At 44.2% G+C, this 18,106-nt stretch overlaps 1 long non-coding RNA gene across 1 annotated transcript in view; it reads left to right on the top strand.

Moving 5' to 3' along the window:
* The window catches only part of LOC138367724 (uncharacterized), a 151,119-nt gene that overhangs the window by 92,841 nt on the left and 40,172 nt on the right, over positions 1–18,106 (top strand). The gene's annotated exons all lie outside the window — the stretch shown is intronic.

Raw genomic sequence — 18,106 nt, 5'->3', positions numbered from 1 at the left:
ATATTATATATATATTATTTATATATATATATATTATATATATATTATTTATATATATATATATATTATTTATATATATATATTATTTATATATATATTATTTATATATATATTATTTATATATATATATATATATTATTTATATATATATATATTATTTATATATAAATATATTATTTATATGTAAATATATTATTTATATATAAATATATTATTTATATATAAATATATATATATATATAATATATAATATATATACTATTACACTACATTCTTATGTATTACACTAATATATATATATATATATATATATATATATATATATATATATATATATATATATATATATATATATATATATATATATATATATTATATAAATTATTTATATATATATATATATATATAATTATATAGGTCATATGTTTTTGTATTTTTGCTGATTTGTTAGTAAATAATAAAAGAAATATAAATTATTTGATTTTTTTACCCTTAAATTGGTTTTAATATTTAAATTGAAAACACTAATATAATATAAAAAAATATAAGAAAAATAATAATAAATTATAAAATAAAATATAATAAAAATAATAATATAATATAAAATAATTTAATTTCAAGAAATTTAACTTTAAACACAAAGATGTGAAAATGGTTCAGATAAGGCTCAAACCTTTCACAAGAGATTCATATTGGTGTATGAATGGATTATGAATGACTCATGTTAGGAGTGTAAGTTGCCACAACATCACAAATTAGTGTTAGATACATATGTCTTGGTTATAAGTTTTGGAAACCTATTTAAGTCCACACACAATATCGTATCTGATACGATAAAACAAACGTTTCCAATACTTTCAAATACTTTCCAGATATGTTGTGGCAACCTAAAATTGTTTGCTGGGTGGTGAAGAAGACTGGGAGAGGAGTGAGTGTGTGTGTGGTGAAGAAGGCTGGGAGAGGTGTGTGTGTGTGTGGGGAAGCAGGCTGGGAGAGGTGTGTGTGTACTCACCTAGTTCACCTAGTTGTGTTTGCGGGGGTTGAGCTCTGGCTCTTTGGTCCCGCCTCTCAACCATCAATCAACAGGTGTAGAGATTCCTGAGCCTATCGGGCTCTGTCATATCTACACTTGAAACTCTGTATGGAGTCAGCCTCCACCACATCACTTCCTAATGCATTCCATTTGTCAACCACTCTGACACTAAAAAAGTTCTTTCAAATATCTCTGTGGCTCATTTGGGCACTCAGTTTCCACCTGTGTCCCCTTGTGCGTGTTCCCCTTGTGTTAAATAGACTGTCTTTATCTACCCTATCAATTCCCTTCAGAATCTTGAATGTGGTGATCATGTCCCACCTAACTCTTCTGTCTTCCAACGAAGTGAGGTTTAATTCCCGTAGTCTCTCCTCGTAGCTCATACCTCTCAGCTCGGGTACTAGTCTGGTGGCTTTGAACCTTTTCCCTTTTAGTCTTATGCTTGACTAGATATGGACTCCATGCTGGTGCCGCATACTCCAGGATTGGTCTGACATATGTGGTATATAATGTTCTGAAAGATTCCTTTCACAAGTTTCTAAAGGCCGTTCTTATGTTAGCCAACCTGTCATATGCTGGTGATGTTATCCTCTTGATATGAGCTTCAGGGGACAGGTCTGGCGTGATATCAACCCCCCAGGTCTTTCTCTCTCTCTGACTCTTGAAGTATTTCATCTCCCAAGTGATTCTTTGTATCTGGTCTCCTGCTTCCTACCCCTATCTTCATTACATTATATTTGCTTGGATTAAACTCTAACAGCCATTTGTTCGACCATTCCTGCAGCTTATCCAGCTCTTCTTGAAGCCTCAAGTTGTCCTCCTCTGTCTTAATCCTTCTCATAATTTTGGGCGTCGTCAGCAAACATTGAGAGGAATGAGCCTATACCCTCTGGGAGATCATTTACATATATCAGAAACAGGATAGGTCCAAGTACAGAGCCCTGTGGGACTCCACTGGTGACTTCACGCCAGTCTGAGGTCTCACCCCTCACTGTAACTCTCTCCTTCCTATTGTTTAGGTACTCCCTTATCCACTGGAGCGCCCTACCAGTTACTCCTGCCTGTTTCTCCAGCTTATGCATCAACCTTTTATGGGGTACTGTGTCAAAGGCTTTCCGACAGTCCAAAAAAATGCAGTCCGCCCACCCTTCTCTTTCTTGTTTAATCTTTGTCACCTGATCGTAGAATTCTATCAAGCCTGTAAGGCAAGATTTACCCTCCCTGAACCCATGTTGATGGGTTGTCACGAAGTCTCTTCTCTCCAGATGTGTTACTAGGTTTTTTCTCACAATCTTCTCCATCACCTTGCATTGTATACAAGTTAAGGACACTGGCCTGTAGTTCAGTGCCTCTTGTCTGTCACCCTTTTTGTATATTGGTACTACATTAGCAGTCTTCCATATTTCTGGTAGGTCCCCCGTTTCCAGTGACCTACTATACACTATGGAGAGTGGTAGGCAAAGTGCTCCTGCACACTCTTTCAATACCCATGGCGAGATTCCATCCGGCCCAACAGCTTTTCTCACATCCAGCTCCAATAGGTGCTTCTTGACCTCATCTCTTGTAATTTCGAACCTATCCAAGGTCACCTGGTTTGCTGCCACCTCTTCTAGCCCCGCGACATCTCCCTGTTCTATTGTAAAGACCTCCTGGAACCTTTTGTTGAGTTCTCCACACACCTCTTTGTCATTCTCTGTGTACCTGTCCTCGCCCACCCTAAGTTTCATCACCTGTTCCTTCACTGTTGTCTTCCTCCTGATGTGACTGTATTGTAGCTTTGGTTCAGTCTTGGCTTTATTTGCTATATCATTTTCATACCTTTTCTCAGCTGCTCTTCTCACACTGACATACTCGTTCCTGGTTCTCTGGTATCTCTCTCTACTTACTGGTGTTCTGTTATTACGGAAGTTCCTCCATGCCCTGTTGTTCAGCTCCTTTGCTTTCATACATTCCTTATTAAACCACGGATTCTTCCTTTGCTTCTCAGTTTTTTCCTGTCGGGCTGGGACAAACCTGCTTACAGCCTCCTCACATTTTTGGGTGACATAGTCCATCATGTCTTGTACGGACTTGTTTCCGAGTTCTGTGTCCCAATGTATATCCCATAGGAATTTATTCATTTCCTCATAGTTTCCCTTTCGGTACGCCAGCCCTTTGGTTCCCAGTTCCTTTTCGGGGGTGATAATTCCCAGCTCAACCAGGTTCTCAAAGCTCAATACACTATGATCACTCATTCCTAAGGGGGCTTCCAACTTAACTTCCCTTATATCCGACTCATTTAGGGTAAATATCAGATCAAGCAAGGCTGGTTCATCCCCTCCTCTCATTCTTGTCGGTCCCTTGACGTGTTGACTTAGAAAGTTTCTTGTTGCCACATCCAGCAGCTTAGCTCTCCATGTGTCTGGGCCTCCATGTGGGTCTCTGTTCCCCCAATCAATCTTCCCATGGTTGAAGTCTCCCATGATTAGAAGTCTGGATCCGTTCCTGCTAGCCACAGAAGCTGCTCTCTCTATTATATTGATGGTGGCCAAGTTGTTTTTATTATATTACTGTCTGGGTCTTCTGTCATTCGGTGGGGGGTTATATATGACTACTTCTATAATTTTCTGTCCTCCAGTTGCTATGGTGCCTGATATGTAGTCACTGAAACCTTCACAGTTCTGAATCACCATCTCTTCGAAACTCCAACCTTCTCTTAGTAGCAAAGCTACACCACCTCCTCCTCTCCCTTCTCTCTCTTTCCTCACTACATAGTAGCCCTGTGGAAACACTGCGTTTGTTATGATTTTCGTTAACTTTGTTTCTGTGAGTGCTATTATGTCTGGGGTTTCTTCTAGTGCCCATTCTCCAAGTTCACTTGTTTTATTTGAAATCCCATCTATGTTAGTGTACATCGCCTTGAAGCTCACTTTCTTCTGTTCATTTTCATGTCCCTTTCTTGGCGAGCATTCTGCTGGTGTGGGAAGCTGTTCCGTGGGTGAGAGGATCTGTGAGGTGGTTTGCAGGGTCTCAGAGGATTTTGGGGTGGGGGGTGGGGTTTAAGGGAAGGGGGAATAGGTAAGGTGTGGGTTAAGGAGGTAGGGGGGACATGGAGGATACGGGGTGAGAAGGGAGGAGGGATAGGGAGGGTATGGGATGAAGGGGGAGGGGGGAAAGGTGGGAGGGGGGACATGATGGGAATGGGGAAAGGGTGTCAGGGTCAGAATGGGGTGGGGGGGGGGAGGGAGGGGGGGGGGGGTGGGGGCAGGTAGGGTGAGGGGAAGGGAGGGTTTCTATGCAGAGGGGGGTGGTGGTGTTGCCCTCCCCTCTGGTGTTCCTGGGATGCTGGTTTTGGGTTCCTCTCTTGTCTCTGGGACTGTTGTGTTGAGGGCTGTGATTTCCTGGTTTGCTTCTCTCTTCCTGCTCTTCCTCCTTGCCTCTGCTGCCCTGGCTCTCTCCTCCTTCGTCCTGTCCCTCTGCAGGAATACATTTTTGTATCCCTCCATATGTTGCAGACGACTCTTTCTTTCGAGAATGTCCTCCTTCGTGGTTTCATTTGTAAACACCACCTTTACAAGTCGGTTTCTGGCCTTGTTGTACCAGCCCAACCTGAAAACCTTCTCAATGTTATGTACAGCCCCTTCCATCTGTAACCCCTTCAGTAGCCCATGTACTGCCTCTCTATCCTTGCCATTCCATTCTTGCCTGTTGGATCCTTCCTGTTTTTTGATGCCTACAACTACCACTGATCTTTTTCTCTCCAGCAGTTGAGTGGTGCACCTTGCTGCTTCCTGTGACGTAGCTGCTTGCATCGCTACCTCCCTCACTGTGTCCATTGCTTCTGAGCTCTTTTTCAGTATATCCGCAAATGTATCAGTACAGAGGCATTTCCTTCCAATGTAACATTCCCACCTTCCCTTTGGATGATAATCTGATGCTCGGTCCCTTTATTTTTCTTTGTGAGAGATTTGATCTCCTCCCTTGCTGACGCTAGCTCACTTTGCAGATTGTTAATTGTAATCCTCATTTCATTCATCTCCCTCCTGAATTCCTCCAGAACTTGGGTTAGCACTTCCTTTGTTTGATCTCCCTGGCTGCTTCCCGTGTCCCTTTTGCGGCCTCCTGCCATTTTGCCCCTTGTCAAGAGAGAGAGCAAGAGAGAGAGAGAGAGAGAGAGAGAGAGAGAGAGAGAGAGAGAGAGAGAGAGAGAGAGAGAGAGAGAGAGAGAGAGAGAGAGAGAGAGAGAGAGAGAGAGAGAGAGAGAGAGAGAGAGAACATGTGTGCGCGTGGGATGGGGTAAAGAGGAGGTGAGGTGTTCAGCTTACAGCAGGTAAGAGAGGGGGGAAGAGTAGGGGTAAGAGAGGGGGGTGGATTATGAGAGGTTTTATCTCCTTTCCACAAAAGGTGTTAATCCCTTCTAGCCTGTGTGTGCGTGTGTGTGCGTGCGTGCGTGTGCGTGTGTCACTAGTTTCTGTAAGCGGTAACTTCTACCCAGAATGAGCCACTCCGAGATTTAGTAATATATATACCCTCCTGAACAAGAATTTGATAATATTTTACCTCACACTGTACACCTGATAACTTGACCAGAGAGGGGGTACATACCAGTCTGTTTCCCGCTCACACAACTAGATGAGTAATGATGATGTATGGTTGACGATGGTGCTCCGTCGTCGCCTTTCCACTTGGTGATTCTCTAACTGCTAGTAGATTGACGATGTCGATTCTTTTCTACACAAATCTCTTAAGTCACAGTCACCACCCAACAAACACAGTCAGCAGTTCCACGGCGGGCCGTCCCACCTGGCCGTCAGGTCAGGTCAGGTCAGGTCACTACGCGGTCCTCCACACTGTATGCACCGGTGATTCCACTAGTTACACTTTGTTTTTTTTTGCACTATCGCTAGCGATATGACTATGCTATGAAGCACCCTGCTAGCTACACACTGCGAGAGGCCAAATACTATGATCTAGCCTCAATAATCCTTCAATGTCCCGATAAATTGACGAATTTCGTGGACCTCGCTAATCGCGTGTGTCTCCTACCAACGCTGGTCTACTCCAACGCTGGTCTACTCCAACGCTGGTCTACTAGCCTGTGTGTGTGTGTGTGTGTGTGTGTGTGTGTGTGGTGAAGAAGTTTGTGAGAGGTGTGTTTGTGTGTGTGTGTGTGTGTGTGTGTGTGAGTCGAAAAAGAAGGCTTGGAAAGGTGTGTTTAGGAGCTGGCTGGGAAAGGTGTGTACTTGCCTCTCAACTCTTAATCAGCTGGTGTAAAGATATCATATCTACATTTAAAACTGCGTTTGGAATCATCTTCCACCACATAACTTCCTAATGCATTCCATTTATTAAATACTCTGATACTGAAAAAGGTCTTTCTAATGTCACTGTGGCTCATTTTGGTACTCAACTTCCACAATTGCTCCCTTGTGCGTGTACCATCTGTGTTAAATAATCCATCCTTGTCTACCCTGTCAATTTCCCCGAGAATTTTGTATATAGTTATCATGTCTCCCCGAGCTCTTCTATCTTCTAGCGACATGAGGTGCAGTTCGCTCAGCCTTTTCTCGTAACTCATGCTCATAGTTATAGAACTGATATAGTCGCATAGCTCTGACTTTTCTCCAGCTTCATCTTATGTTTGACAAGGTACGGGTTCCATGCTGGGGCCGCATGCTGCAGGATTGGTCTTATATATGTGGTTTGCAAAGTTCTGAATGATTCCTTACATTATGTGTTACTACATTGAATGATTCCTGTGTGTGGTGGCATAATACAGTACAATACAATAAAATATTTATTTAAAAGAATGTTTGTACAAGAACATAGGAGTAATGTACAAGTTGTAGGGTTGACTATTACAATAGTCATTAGTAGTAGCAATAATACAGTAGTTAACTTACATTAAAGACAGAATGGAAATAGGAGATGTACTTTAGTAAAGCAGCTGGATTCTTCCTCATAACATTTTGTTTAAACATAACAGAACATAGAGTAATATGGTAATTTAAGGTCAATGGAGCCAACACTAAAAAATGAACTAAGAATATGAAGGACATGAGTAAACTCTGGAACAAATAAATGTAAGAAATTAGATGACAATAAATACTGAAAGTACATAATACTCAGTATATGCAATTTAATAAATGAGTAACTCAAAAAACTTACTATAAGGGAAAATATGAGTGAAGCTATTGTAGCGTTTTCTTCTTGAAAAGTCAATGAAAAGCCTCTAATGTACTCAACGTATGACCGTTCTATAGTGACACAGCACTCTGACACTCTAGAATTCCTCACTTTGTGTAATACCCCCGTCCCTACGTGCCACTGTACACCCAGGGGGAGCACCTTAGTCGCCCACTGGGCTAGAATTCCATGAACCAGCCTTGCCCCTATAGCAAGTAAAGTAAGCCGGCCACTCCCATGCCCGTAGGCACGAAGAACAAGGAATTACTCGGCCAGCTTGTCAGCCAAACAAGTATCAATTTCAAGGTCGCCAATCAGACCTGTACTCATCTGAGACCAGATAATTTCTTCATGTGCAGTGGTATGTAATATCGTCCAGTCAGAAACTTATTCCACATTGTGTGGTACTCAGTAACCTCAGACAAACATACAGACATATGAAGGAGAGGAAGTACACACCATACTTAAAATTATTCACCGTTTACTAAAATAACAACCCGTCCTCCACTCAAGTCCATTAGATCCCGCGGTCGACCCCACAGACCATTCATAAATTTTTACAGGCTGTATATTCAAAACAGGGAATTTTCTCAAATATTGATTAGTATTATAATACTAGCTGTACCCGGCCACAGCAGACTTCCCCTGTCTCCCAGTCCTCCCCACTATTCCCCCTCCCTTATTCCCTCGTCCTCCCAACCATTCCACACTCCTCCATTCCCTCGTCCTCCCAACCATTCCACACTCCTCCATCCCCTCGTCCTCCCATCCATTCAACCTTGTGCCCCACCATTCCCCCCTCCCCCGTCTATTTGAACTCCCCACCATCCCCCACTCCAGCGTCCCCTCGTCCTCCTAATCATTCCCCCACACCACCATCCCCTTGTTCTCCCAACAATCTCCCCCATCCCTCGTCCTCCCTACCTTCCCTCCCCCCATCCCTACATCATCTCCAATATCCCCCACTCCCCTGTCCCTTTGTTCTCTCCACCATTCTCCATTCCCTTGTCCTCTCGTTCCCACCATCACCAACTCCCCTAACCCCTCGCCCTCCCAACCATTATTCCCTCCTCTGTCCCCTCATCCTCCCCGCTATCCACCACTCCCGTCCCCTCATCCTCTCCACCATTCCCCACTCCCTCGTTCAATGCATTCCCAAAAGATCTAATGTTCCCATCAGAAAATTGGGAACATCAAATGATCTGATGTTCCCATCATTGAAATATAAGAAAAACAGTCAAAAAAACGAAATGAAAAAATACAAAAATACAAACATAAACTATAGTCACGAAATGAATGGCATGGTAAACAACACAGCTCAATTCCAACATAATGTCACACAAAATAATTAAATACAAAGAAAATAAATCGAAATCTGTGAAAATTCCATTTATCAATGAAATCGGTTGTAACATATTTAGTATAGCAAGTATTGCTCTTACGTGCAACATATGGCACTGGTTTTCAAAAAAAGCATGTTTTTACCTGTCACAGGTGTGGCATCTATACTTATACTCATGAAATGAACGTTATGGTAAACAGCACAGCTCAATTGAATCACAATGTCACTCAAAACAATTAAATCAAATTGAAAATAAATCAAAATTTATGAAATTTCAATTTGTCAGTGCAATCGGTAACATCGAAATGGAATCGTGACATATTTAGTACAGTGTGTGTTGCTCTTATGTGCAACAGATGGTGCTATTTCTTTAAAAAATAAACTGTTTTTACCTGTCACAGGTGTGGCATCTATACTTATACTCACGAAATGAATGGTATGGTAAACAGCACAGCTCAATTCCAACACAATGTCACTCAAAGTAACAAAATCAAAATGAAAATAAATCGAAATCTATGAAAATTAAATTTATCAATGCAACCAGAAACATTGAAATGGAATCGTTTCATATTTAGAATAGCGTGTGTTGCTCCTACGAACAACAGATGGCACTGTTTTTTAATAGAAAACATGTTTTTACTTGTCACAGGGGTGGTATCTATATAGTAGGTATATAAAAACACACGCATATATGAATGGAACGTTGTGTTAAAATTTCAAAGCAATCGGTGAAGAACTTTTAAAGATTTCCCTCACATGAAAAACACAGTTTTGATAAAAAAAAAACACGTTTTTTCCCGTCACAGATGTGACATCTATATAGTATGTATATTAAAACCCGCTCGGATGTGAATGGAACGTTGTGTGAAAATTTCAAAGTAATCGGTGAAGAACTTTCGGAGATTAGCGATTATGAACAAACGAACAGTTACATTTTTATTTATATAGATATTGACATATTCTGCATATATAGGCATAGGTTAGGTTAGGTTAGGTGTTTAGGTTCTGTTGGCGATTATTTGTATTTGTACTAAGTGGGTGAAGCATTTACAGAGTTGTGTTTTGAACAAAATTCGTCAGTGAAGCATTTGTTCCAGAAGTGTTTGAACCAAATCAGTTGCGAGTCTTGTGTAACCCGTTTTTCATTCATAAAGAGGGGGTTTGGGGGATACATGGAATCACATTTGGTCTTTGTTTGGAAGACGGGCTGAAAATAAAGCTACTGGGTAACGGTTTGAAAATATCTTACATATTTTACAGATGGCAACACTCCGCAAGCCAGTAATAATATAGCAACACTCCGCAAGTCAGTAAAAAAATGGCACAACCCTTTCTCGCACTTTCGTATAGTCAATATTGACTTATTAAATATGTGTATATGTGACATACTTAACATACTAGTTTAACCTTGAAAAGCTTCATAGAAAACACCGACCTTACCTAACCTTCTTAGTATGTTAAGATAAGCATCTTATTGCTTCGTAATTACAATTATTATATGTGACATACTTAACATACTAGTTTAACCTTGAAAAGCTTCATAGAAAACACCGACCTTACCTAACCTTCTTAGTATGTTAAGATAAGCATCTTATTGCTTCGTAATTACAATTATTACTTAAACTATTATAGGTATAGGTTAAGTAAAAATTGTAATTGACATGACATACTTAACATACTAGTTTAACCTTGAAAAGCTTCATAGAAAACACCGACCTTACCTAACCTTCTTAGTATGTTAAGATAAGCATCTTATTGCTTCGTAATTACAATTAATACTTAAACTATTATAGGTATAGGTTAAGTAAAAATTGTAATTGACATGACATACTTAACATACTAGTTTAACCTTGAAAAGCTTCATAGAAAACACCGACCTTACCTAACCTTCTTAGTATGTTAAGATAAGCATCTTATTGCTTCGTAATTACAATTATTACTTAAACTATTATAGGTATAGGTTAAGTAAAAATTGTAATTACGAATCAGTAAGATGCTTATCTTAACATACTAAGAAGGTTAGGTATTAACCTAATTAATTAAAAATTCAATATATCATTGCAATCGGAAACACTGAAATGGAATCGTAACCTACTCAGTATAGCGAGTGTTGCTTTTACATGTACCAGATGGCACTGTTTTTCCAAGAAAAGTATGTTTTTACCTGTCAGAGGTGTATTAGGTATATAAAAACACGTGTGTATTTAAATGCAACGTTGTGTCAAAATTTCAAGACAATCGGTAAGTAGGTTTCGGAGATTTCCCTCACGTGAAAACTCACATGAAAAAGACAGTTTCTCTAAAAAAGCATGTTTTTACCTTTCACAGGTGTGTGACATCTATATAGTAGGTATATAAAAAGACGCTCGTAAGTGAATGTAACGTTGTGTCAAAATTTCAAGGCAATCGGTGGAAAACTTTCGGATATTAGCGATTTTGAGCAAGCGAACATTAAAATTTTTATATATATAGATTGTATTAATGATTCTCTACCTAATATTCCCTCCTAACTTGTGGGTTACAACACAGCCTTCTAGGAAGCCCTTCAGGTCAGGATTGACATTGCAATTCAGAGTTTTACAGATATAGATAACACTTGAGAGTATGAGAGTATGTGCAGTGACTTGATATTTTACATGTTCATGGATTTCATTAAGAGAGCAGACTGGTTATCTTGAGATCTTGAGATGATTTCGGGGCTTAGTGTCCCTGCGGCCCGGTCCTCGACCAGGCCTCCACCCCCAGGAAGCAGCCCGTGGTAGCTGACTAACTCCCAGGTACCTATTTGCTGCTAGGTAACAGGATCATCAGGGTGAAAGAAACTCTACCCATTGTTTCTCTCCGGCGCCCGGGATCGAACCTTGGACCTCAGGATCACGCGTCCAGTGTTCAGCCCGATCAGCCACCAGCGGGTGTCTGGGACTAGAATTTGTGATTGTTCTAATATCAGATTTTTGTTGAGAAATTAGGGGTAGGAGGTAATTAAGGGTGGGTTGGTCCTCCAGGCCCAGACACCATAGGTGAGATATGTATAAATTAGTGAATAAATCAGAGTAACTAGAGCAGGGCGAGGAATATAGTATCTGGCTTTGGAAAGAATGCCTATTGTTTTAAAAACCTTTTTGGTAATATCTTGAATATGGCTACTGAAATTTAGTTTGTTATCACTGTGAACACGAAGGAACTTCCCATCTACTCTGCTTACAATTTGAGTATTGCTAATTCTTAGATCAATTTGATTGTTGGACTTGTTAGCGAGCTAAATGTAAAAAGTCTTGTCAATGTAAAGGACAAGTTTGTTAACAGTCAACCACAAATGGACTTGATTAAGCTCTGTATTCACGTGTCATTTAGACAACCCATCCTCCTGTTTAGATAGTACCTATTGTGATGATTGTCAATAGTCACGAATTCGTACGTACTTAGCTTTTAGATAGTATTATACTGACTAGTAAGGAGTTCATATAAAAATGAAGCCAAAAACAAAATCAGATATAGTGTATTAGGCCTAAGAAGGTCAGGTTAGGTTTAGTTTGACTATGCAACACAAGTGAAAAATAGTTTTCCGGTTTGTCCAACTCAGCAGTACCTATTTTTACTTTCTAATTTCGTTGTTTGTCGGTATATATACTTCGATCCTCACCGTTATTATAAGTACTACCAAAATAGGAGGATGGGCTGCATTTAGAATAAGTGGATTAGCATTTGAGAAAATGAAGGTTGTATCATCAACAAACAGAATTGGCTTCACATGTTGTGTGGTATTTGGAAGATCATTGATATATATGAGAAAGAGGAATGGACAAAGTATACTACCCTGAGGAACACCCATGTTAATTGGGAGAGTGGGAGAAGTGGCCTCGTTCACTGAAACATACTGCTTGCTGCCTGTCACTGAGGTAAGACTACAAGTACTGAAGGGCTCTTACCTGTGACTCAATATGGTTAGAGTTGGTGAACAAGTTTATTGTGGTTAACAGCGCCAAAAGCCTTAGGTAGGTCAACAAACAGACCTATGGTGTACTTACTCATTTTTGTCAAGTACTGCATGTATTAGGGTAAATATATTTATAAGAGCATCATTGGTGCTTTTAAGGGGCCTGAAGCGATATTGATTGAAACTCATATATCTCAAATATCGCTAATATTTATCAAGTGTGGTCAGTTCTAGGGAAATCAACATATATTTATCGAGCTCTGATATCTAACTTCGCTGGAATAGAGCTGTTTATATAAAAGTTTCTCAATTATTTTACATGTTAAGATTTCAATGGTGGAAGCTGGTGGAAGTGTGTGTGTGTGATGGCTGTGAATGTGTGTGGAGGAGGAGGCTGGGAGAGGTGTGTGGAGGAGGAGGCTGGGAGAGGTGTGTGGAGGAGGAGGCTGGGAGAGGTGTGTGGAGGAGGAGGCTGGGAGAGGTGTGTGGAGGAGGAGGCTGGGAGAGGTGTGTGGAGGAGGAGGCTGGGAGAGGTGTGTGGAGGAGGAGGCTGGAAGAGGTGTGTGGAGGAGGAGGCTGGGAGAGGTGTGTGGAGGAGGAGACTGGGAGAGGTGTGTGGAGGAGGAGACTGGGAGAGGTGCGTGGAGGAGGAGGCAGGGAGAGGTGTGTGGAGGAGGAGGCTGGGAGAGGTGTGTGGAGGAGGAGACTGGGAGAGGTGTGTGGAGGAGGAGACTGGGAGAGGTGTGTGGAGGAGGAGGCTGGGAGAGGTGTGTGGAGGAGGAGGCTGGGAGAGGTGTGTGGAGGAGGAGGCTGGGAGAGGTGTGTGGAGGAGGAGGCTGGGAGAGGTGTGTGGAGGAGGAGACTGGGAGAGGTGTGTGGAGGAGGAGGCTGGGAGAGGTGTGTGGAGGAGGAGGCTGGGAGAGGTGTGTGGAGGAGGAGACTGGGAGAGGTGTGTGGAGGAGGAGGCTGGGAGAGGTGTGTGGAGGAGGAGACTGGGAGAGGTGTGTGGAGGAGGACACTGGGAGAGGTGTGTGGAGGAGGAGGCTGGGAGAGGTGTGTGGAGGAGGAGGCTGGGAGAGGTGTGTGGAGGAGGAGGCTGGGAGAGGTGTGTGGAGGAGGAGGCAGGGAGAGGTGTGTGGAGGAGGAGGCAGGGAGAGGTGTGTGGAGGAGGAGGCTGGGAGAGGTGTGTGGAGGAGGAGGCTGGGAGAGGTGTGTGGAGGAGGAGACTGGGAGAGGTGTGTGGAGGAGGAGGCTGGGAGAGGTGTGTGGAGGAGGAGGCTGGGAGAGGTGTGTGGAGGAGGAGGCTGGGAGAGGTGTGTGGAGGAGGAGACTGGGAGAGGTGTGTGGAGGAGGAGACTGGGAGAGGTGTGTGGAGGAGGAGACTGGAAGAGGTGTGTGGAGGAGGAGACTGGGAGAGGTGTGTGGAGGAGGAGGCTGGGAGAGGTGTGTGGAGGAGGAGGCTGGGAGAGGTGTGTGGAGGAGGAGGCTGGGAGAGGTGTGTGGAGGAGGAGACTGGGAGAGGTGTGTGGAGGAGGAGACTGGGAGAGGTGTGTGGAGGAGGAGACTGGAAGAGGTGTGTGGAGGAGGAGGCTGGGAGAGGTGGGTGGAGGAGGAGGCTGGGAGAGGTGGGTGGAGGAGGAGGCTGGGAGAGGTGTGTGGAGGAGGAGGCTGGGAGAGGTGTGTGGAGGAGGAGGCTGGGAGAGGTGGGTGGAGGAGGAGGCAGGGAGAGGTGGGTGGAGGAGGAGACTGGGAGAGGTGTGTGGAGGAGGAGGCTGGGAGAGGTGTGTGGAAGAGGAGGCTGGGAGAGGTGTGTGGAGGAGGAGGCTGGGAGAGGTGGGTGGAGGAGGAGGCAGGGAGAGGTGGGTGGAGGAGGAGGCTGGGAGAGGTGTGTGGAGGAGGAGGCTGGGAGAGGTGTGTGGAGGAGGAGGCTGGGAGAGGTGTGTGGAGGAGGAGGCTGGGAGAGGTGTGTGGAGGAGGAGGCTGGGAGAGGTGTGTGGAAACGAAGGCTGGGCTACCAACTACCTGCTCCGTCAGATAGATAATAGTCTCCAAAGGCTCCGTCAGATAGATAATAGTCTCCAGATGCTTCGCAAGGTAGTTGGTAGTCTCCAGATGCTCCGTCAGGTAGTTGGTAGTCTCCAAATGCTCCGTCAGGTAGTTGGTAGTCTCCAGATGCTCCGTCAGGTAGTTGGTAGTCTCCAGATGCTCCGTCAGGTAGTTGGTAGTCTCCAAATGCTCCGTCAGGCAGTTGGTAGTCTCAAGATGCTCCGTCAGGTAGTTGGTAGTCTCCAAATGCTCCGTCATATAGGTGGTAGTGTACAGATGATCCATCAGGTAGTTGGTAGTCTAAAGATGCTCCGTCAGGTAGTTGGTAGTCTAAAGATGCTCCGTCAGGTAGTTGGTAGTCTCCAGATGCTCCGTCAGGTAGTTGGTAGTCTAAAGATGCTCCGTCAGGGAGTTGGTAGTCTCCAGATGCTCCGTCAGGTAGTTGGTAGTCTCCAGATGCTCCGACAGATAGTTGGTAGTCTTCAGATGCTCCATCAGGTAGTTCGTAGTCTCCAGATGCTCCGTCAGGTAGTTGGTAGTCGTCAGATGCTCCGTCAGGTAGTTGGTAGTCTCGAGATACTCCGCCAGGTAGTTGGTAGTCTCCAGATGCTTCGTCAGGTAGTTGGTAGTCTCCAGATGCTCCAGCAGGTAGTTCGTAGTCTCTAGATGCACCGTCAGGTAGTTGGTAATCTCCAGATGCTCCGTCAGGTAGTTCGTAGTCTCCAGATGTTTCATCAGGTAGTTTCCAGATAGTCTCCAGTAGTCTGGTAGTTTCCAAATGCTCCAGTATTCTCTAGTAGTCTTTAGTCTCCAGTTGCACCGTCAGATAGTTGGTAGTTTCCAGATGCTCCACCAGGGAGTTGGTAGTCTCAAGATGCTCCGTCAGGTAGTTGGTAGTCTCCAAATGCTCCGTCATATAGGTGGTAGTGTACAGATGCTCCATCAGGTAGTTGGTAGTCTCCAGATGCTCCGCCAGGGAGTTGGTAGTCTCCAGATGCTCCGTCAGGTAGTTGGTAGTCTCCAGATGCTCCGTCAGGTAGTTGGTAGTCTCCAGATGCTCCGTCAGGTAGTTGATAGTCTCCACATGCTCCTTCAGATAGTTGGTAGTGAACAGATGCTTCGTCAGGTAGTTGGTGGTCTCCAGATGCTCCGTCAGGTAGTTGGTAGTCTCCAGATGCTCCGTCAGGTAGTTGGTAGTCTCCAGATGCTCCGTCAGGTAGTTGGTAGTCTCCAGATGCTCCGTCATATAGTTGTAGTCTAAAGATGCTCCGTCAGGAAGTTGGTAGTCTCCAGATGCTCCGTCATATAGTTGTAGTCTAAAGATGCTCCGTCAGGTAGTTGGTAGTCTCAAGATACTCCGTCAGGTAGTTGATGTAGTTGGTAGTCTCCTAATGCTCCGTCAGGTAGTTGGTAGTCTCCAGATGCTCCGTCACGTAGTTGGTAGTCTCCAGATGCTCCGGCAGGTAGTTGGTAATCTCCAGATTCTCTTTCCGATAGATGGTAGTCTCCAGATGATCTGTCAGGTAGTTGGTAGTCTCCAGATGCTACTTCAGATAGTTGGTAGTCTTCAGATGCTCCATCAGGTAGTTCGTAGTCTCCAGATGCTCCGTCAGGTAGTTGGTAATCTCCAGAAGCTCCGTCAGGTAGTTCGTTGTCTCCAGATGCTCCGGCAGGTATTTGGTAGTCTTCAGATGCTCCGTCAGGTAGTTGGTAGTCTCGAGATACTCCGCCAGGTAGTTGGTAGTCTCGAGATACTCCGCCAGGTAGTTGGTAGTCTCCAGATGCTTCGTCATATACTTGGTAGTCTCCAGATGCTCCGTCAGGTAGTTGGTAGTCTCCAGATGCTCCGTCAGGTAGTTGGTAGTGTCCAGATGCTCCGTCAGGTAGTTGGTAGTGTCCAGATGCTCCGTCAAATAGTTGTATTCTAAAGATGCTCCCTCAGGTAGTTGGTAGTCTCCAGATGCTCCGTCAGATAGTTGGTAGTCTCCAGATACTCCGTCAGGTAGTTGATGTAGTTGGTAGTCTCCAAATGCTCCGTTAGGTAGTTGGTAGTCTCCAGATGCTCCGGCAGGTAGTTGGTAGTCTCCAGATGCTACTTCAGATAGTTGGTAGTCTCCAGATGCTCCGTCAGGTAATTGGTAGTCTCCAGATGCTCCGTCAGGTAATTGGTAGTCTCCAGATGCTCCGTCTGGTAGTTGGTAGTCTCCAGATGCTACTTCAGCTAGTTGGTAGTGTACAGATGCTCCGTCAAGTAGCTGGTAGTCTCCAAATGTTCCGTCAGGAAGATCGTAGTCTCCAGATGCTCCGTCAGGTAGTTGGAAGACTCCAGATGCTCCGTCAGGTAGTTGGTAGTCTCCAGATGCTCGGTCAGGTAGTTGGTTGTCTCCAGATGCTCCGTCAGGTAGTTGGTAGTCTCCAGATGCTCCGTCAGGTAGTTGGTAGTCTCTAGATGCTCCGTCAGGTAGTTGGTAGTCTCCAAATGTTCCGTCAGGTAGTTCGTAGTCTCCAGATGCTCCGTCAGGTAGTTGGAAGACTCCAGATGCTCCGTCAGGTAGTTGGTAGTCTCTAGATGCTCCGTCAGGTAGTTGGTAGTCTCCAGATGCTCCGTCATGTAGTTGGTAGTCTCCAGATGCCCGGTCATATAATTGGTTGTCTCCAGATGCTCCGTCAGGTAGTTGATGAAGTTGGTAGTCTCCAGATGCTCCGTCAGGTAGTTGGTAGTCTCCAGATGCTCCGTCAGGTAGTTGGTAGTCTAGAAATGCTTCGTCAGGTAGTTGCAAGTCTCCAGATGCTCTATCAGGTAGTTGGTAGTCTCCAGATGCCCTGTCATATAGTTGGTAATCTCCAGATGCTCCGTCAGGTAGTTGGTAGTCTCCAGATGCACCGTCAGTTAGTTGGTAGTCTCCAGATGCTCCGTCAGGTAGTTGGTAGTCTCCAGATGCTCCGTCAGGTAGTTGGTAGTCTCCAAACGTTCCGTCAGGTAGTTCGTAGTCTCCAGATGCTCCGTCAGGTAGTTGGTAGTCTCCAGATGCTCCGTCAGGTATTTGGTAGTCTCCAGATGATCCGTCATATAGTTGTAGTCTAAAGATGCTCCGTCAGGTAGTTGGTAGTCTCCAGATGCTCCGTCATATAGTTGTAGTCTAAAGATGCTCCGTCAGGTAGTTGGTAGTCTCAAGATACTCCGTCAGGTAGTTGATGTAGTTGGTAGTCTCCTAATGCTCCGTCAGGTAGTTGGTAGTCTCCAGATGCTCCGTCACGTAGTTGGTAGTCTCCAGATGCTCCGTCAGGTAGTTGGTAGTCTCCAGATGCTCCGGCAGGTAGATGGTAATCTCCAGATGCTCTTTCAGATAGATGGTAGTCTCCAGATGATCTGTCAGGTAGTTGGTAGTCTCCAGATGCTACTTCAGATAGTTGGTAGTCTTCAGATGCTCCATCAGGTAGTTCGTAGTCTCCAGATGCTCCGTCAGGTAGTTGGTAATCTCCAGAAGCTCCGTCAGGTAGTTCGTTGTCTCCAGATGCTCCGGCAGGTATTTGGTAGTCTTCAGATGCTCCGTCAGGTAGTTGGTAGTCTCGAGATACTCCG

Source organism: Procambarus clarkii, chromosome 23, assembly GCF_040958095.1.
Source record: "Procambarus clarkii isolate CNS0578487 chromosome 23, FALCON_Pclarkii_2.0, whole genome shotgun sequence".
Taxonomy (NCBI): domain Eukaryota; kingdom Metazoa; phylum Arthropoda; class Malacostraca; order Decapoda; family Cambaridae; genus Procambarus; species Procambarus clarkii.
Note: the sequence above shows the minus strand (reverse complement) of the source record. Positions and strands in the feature narration are given on the sequence as shown.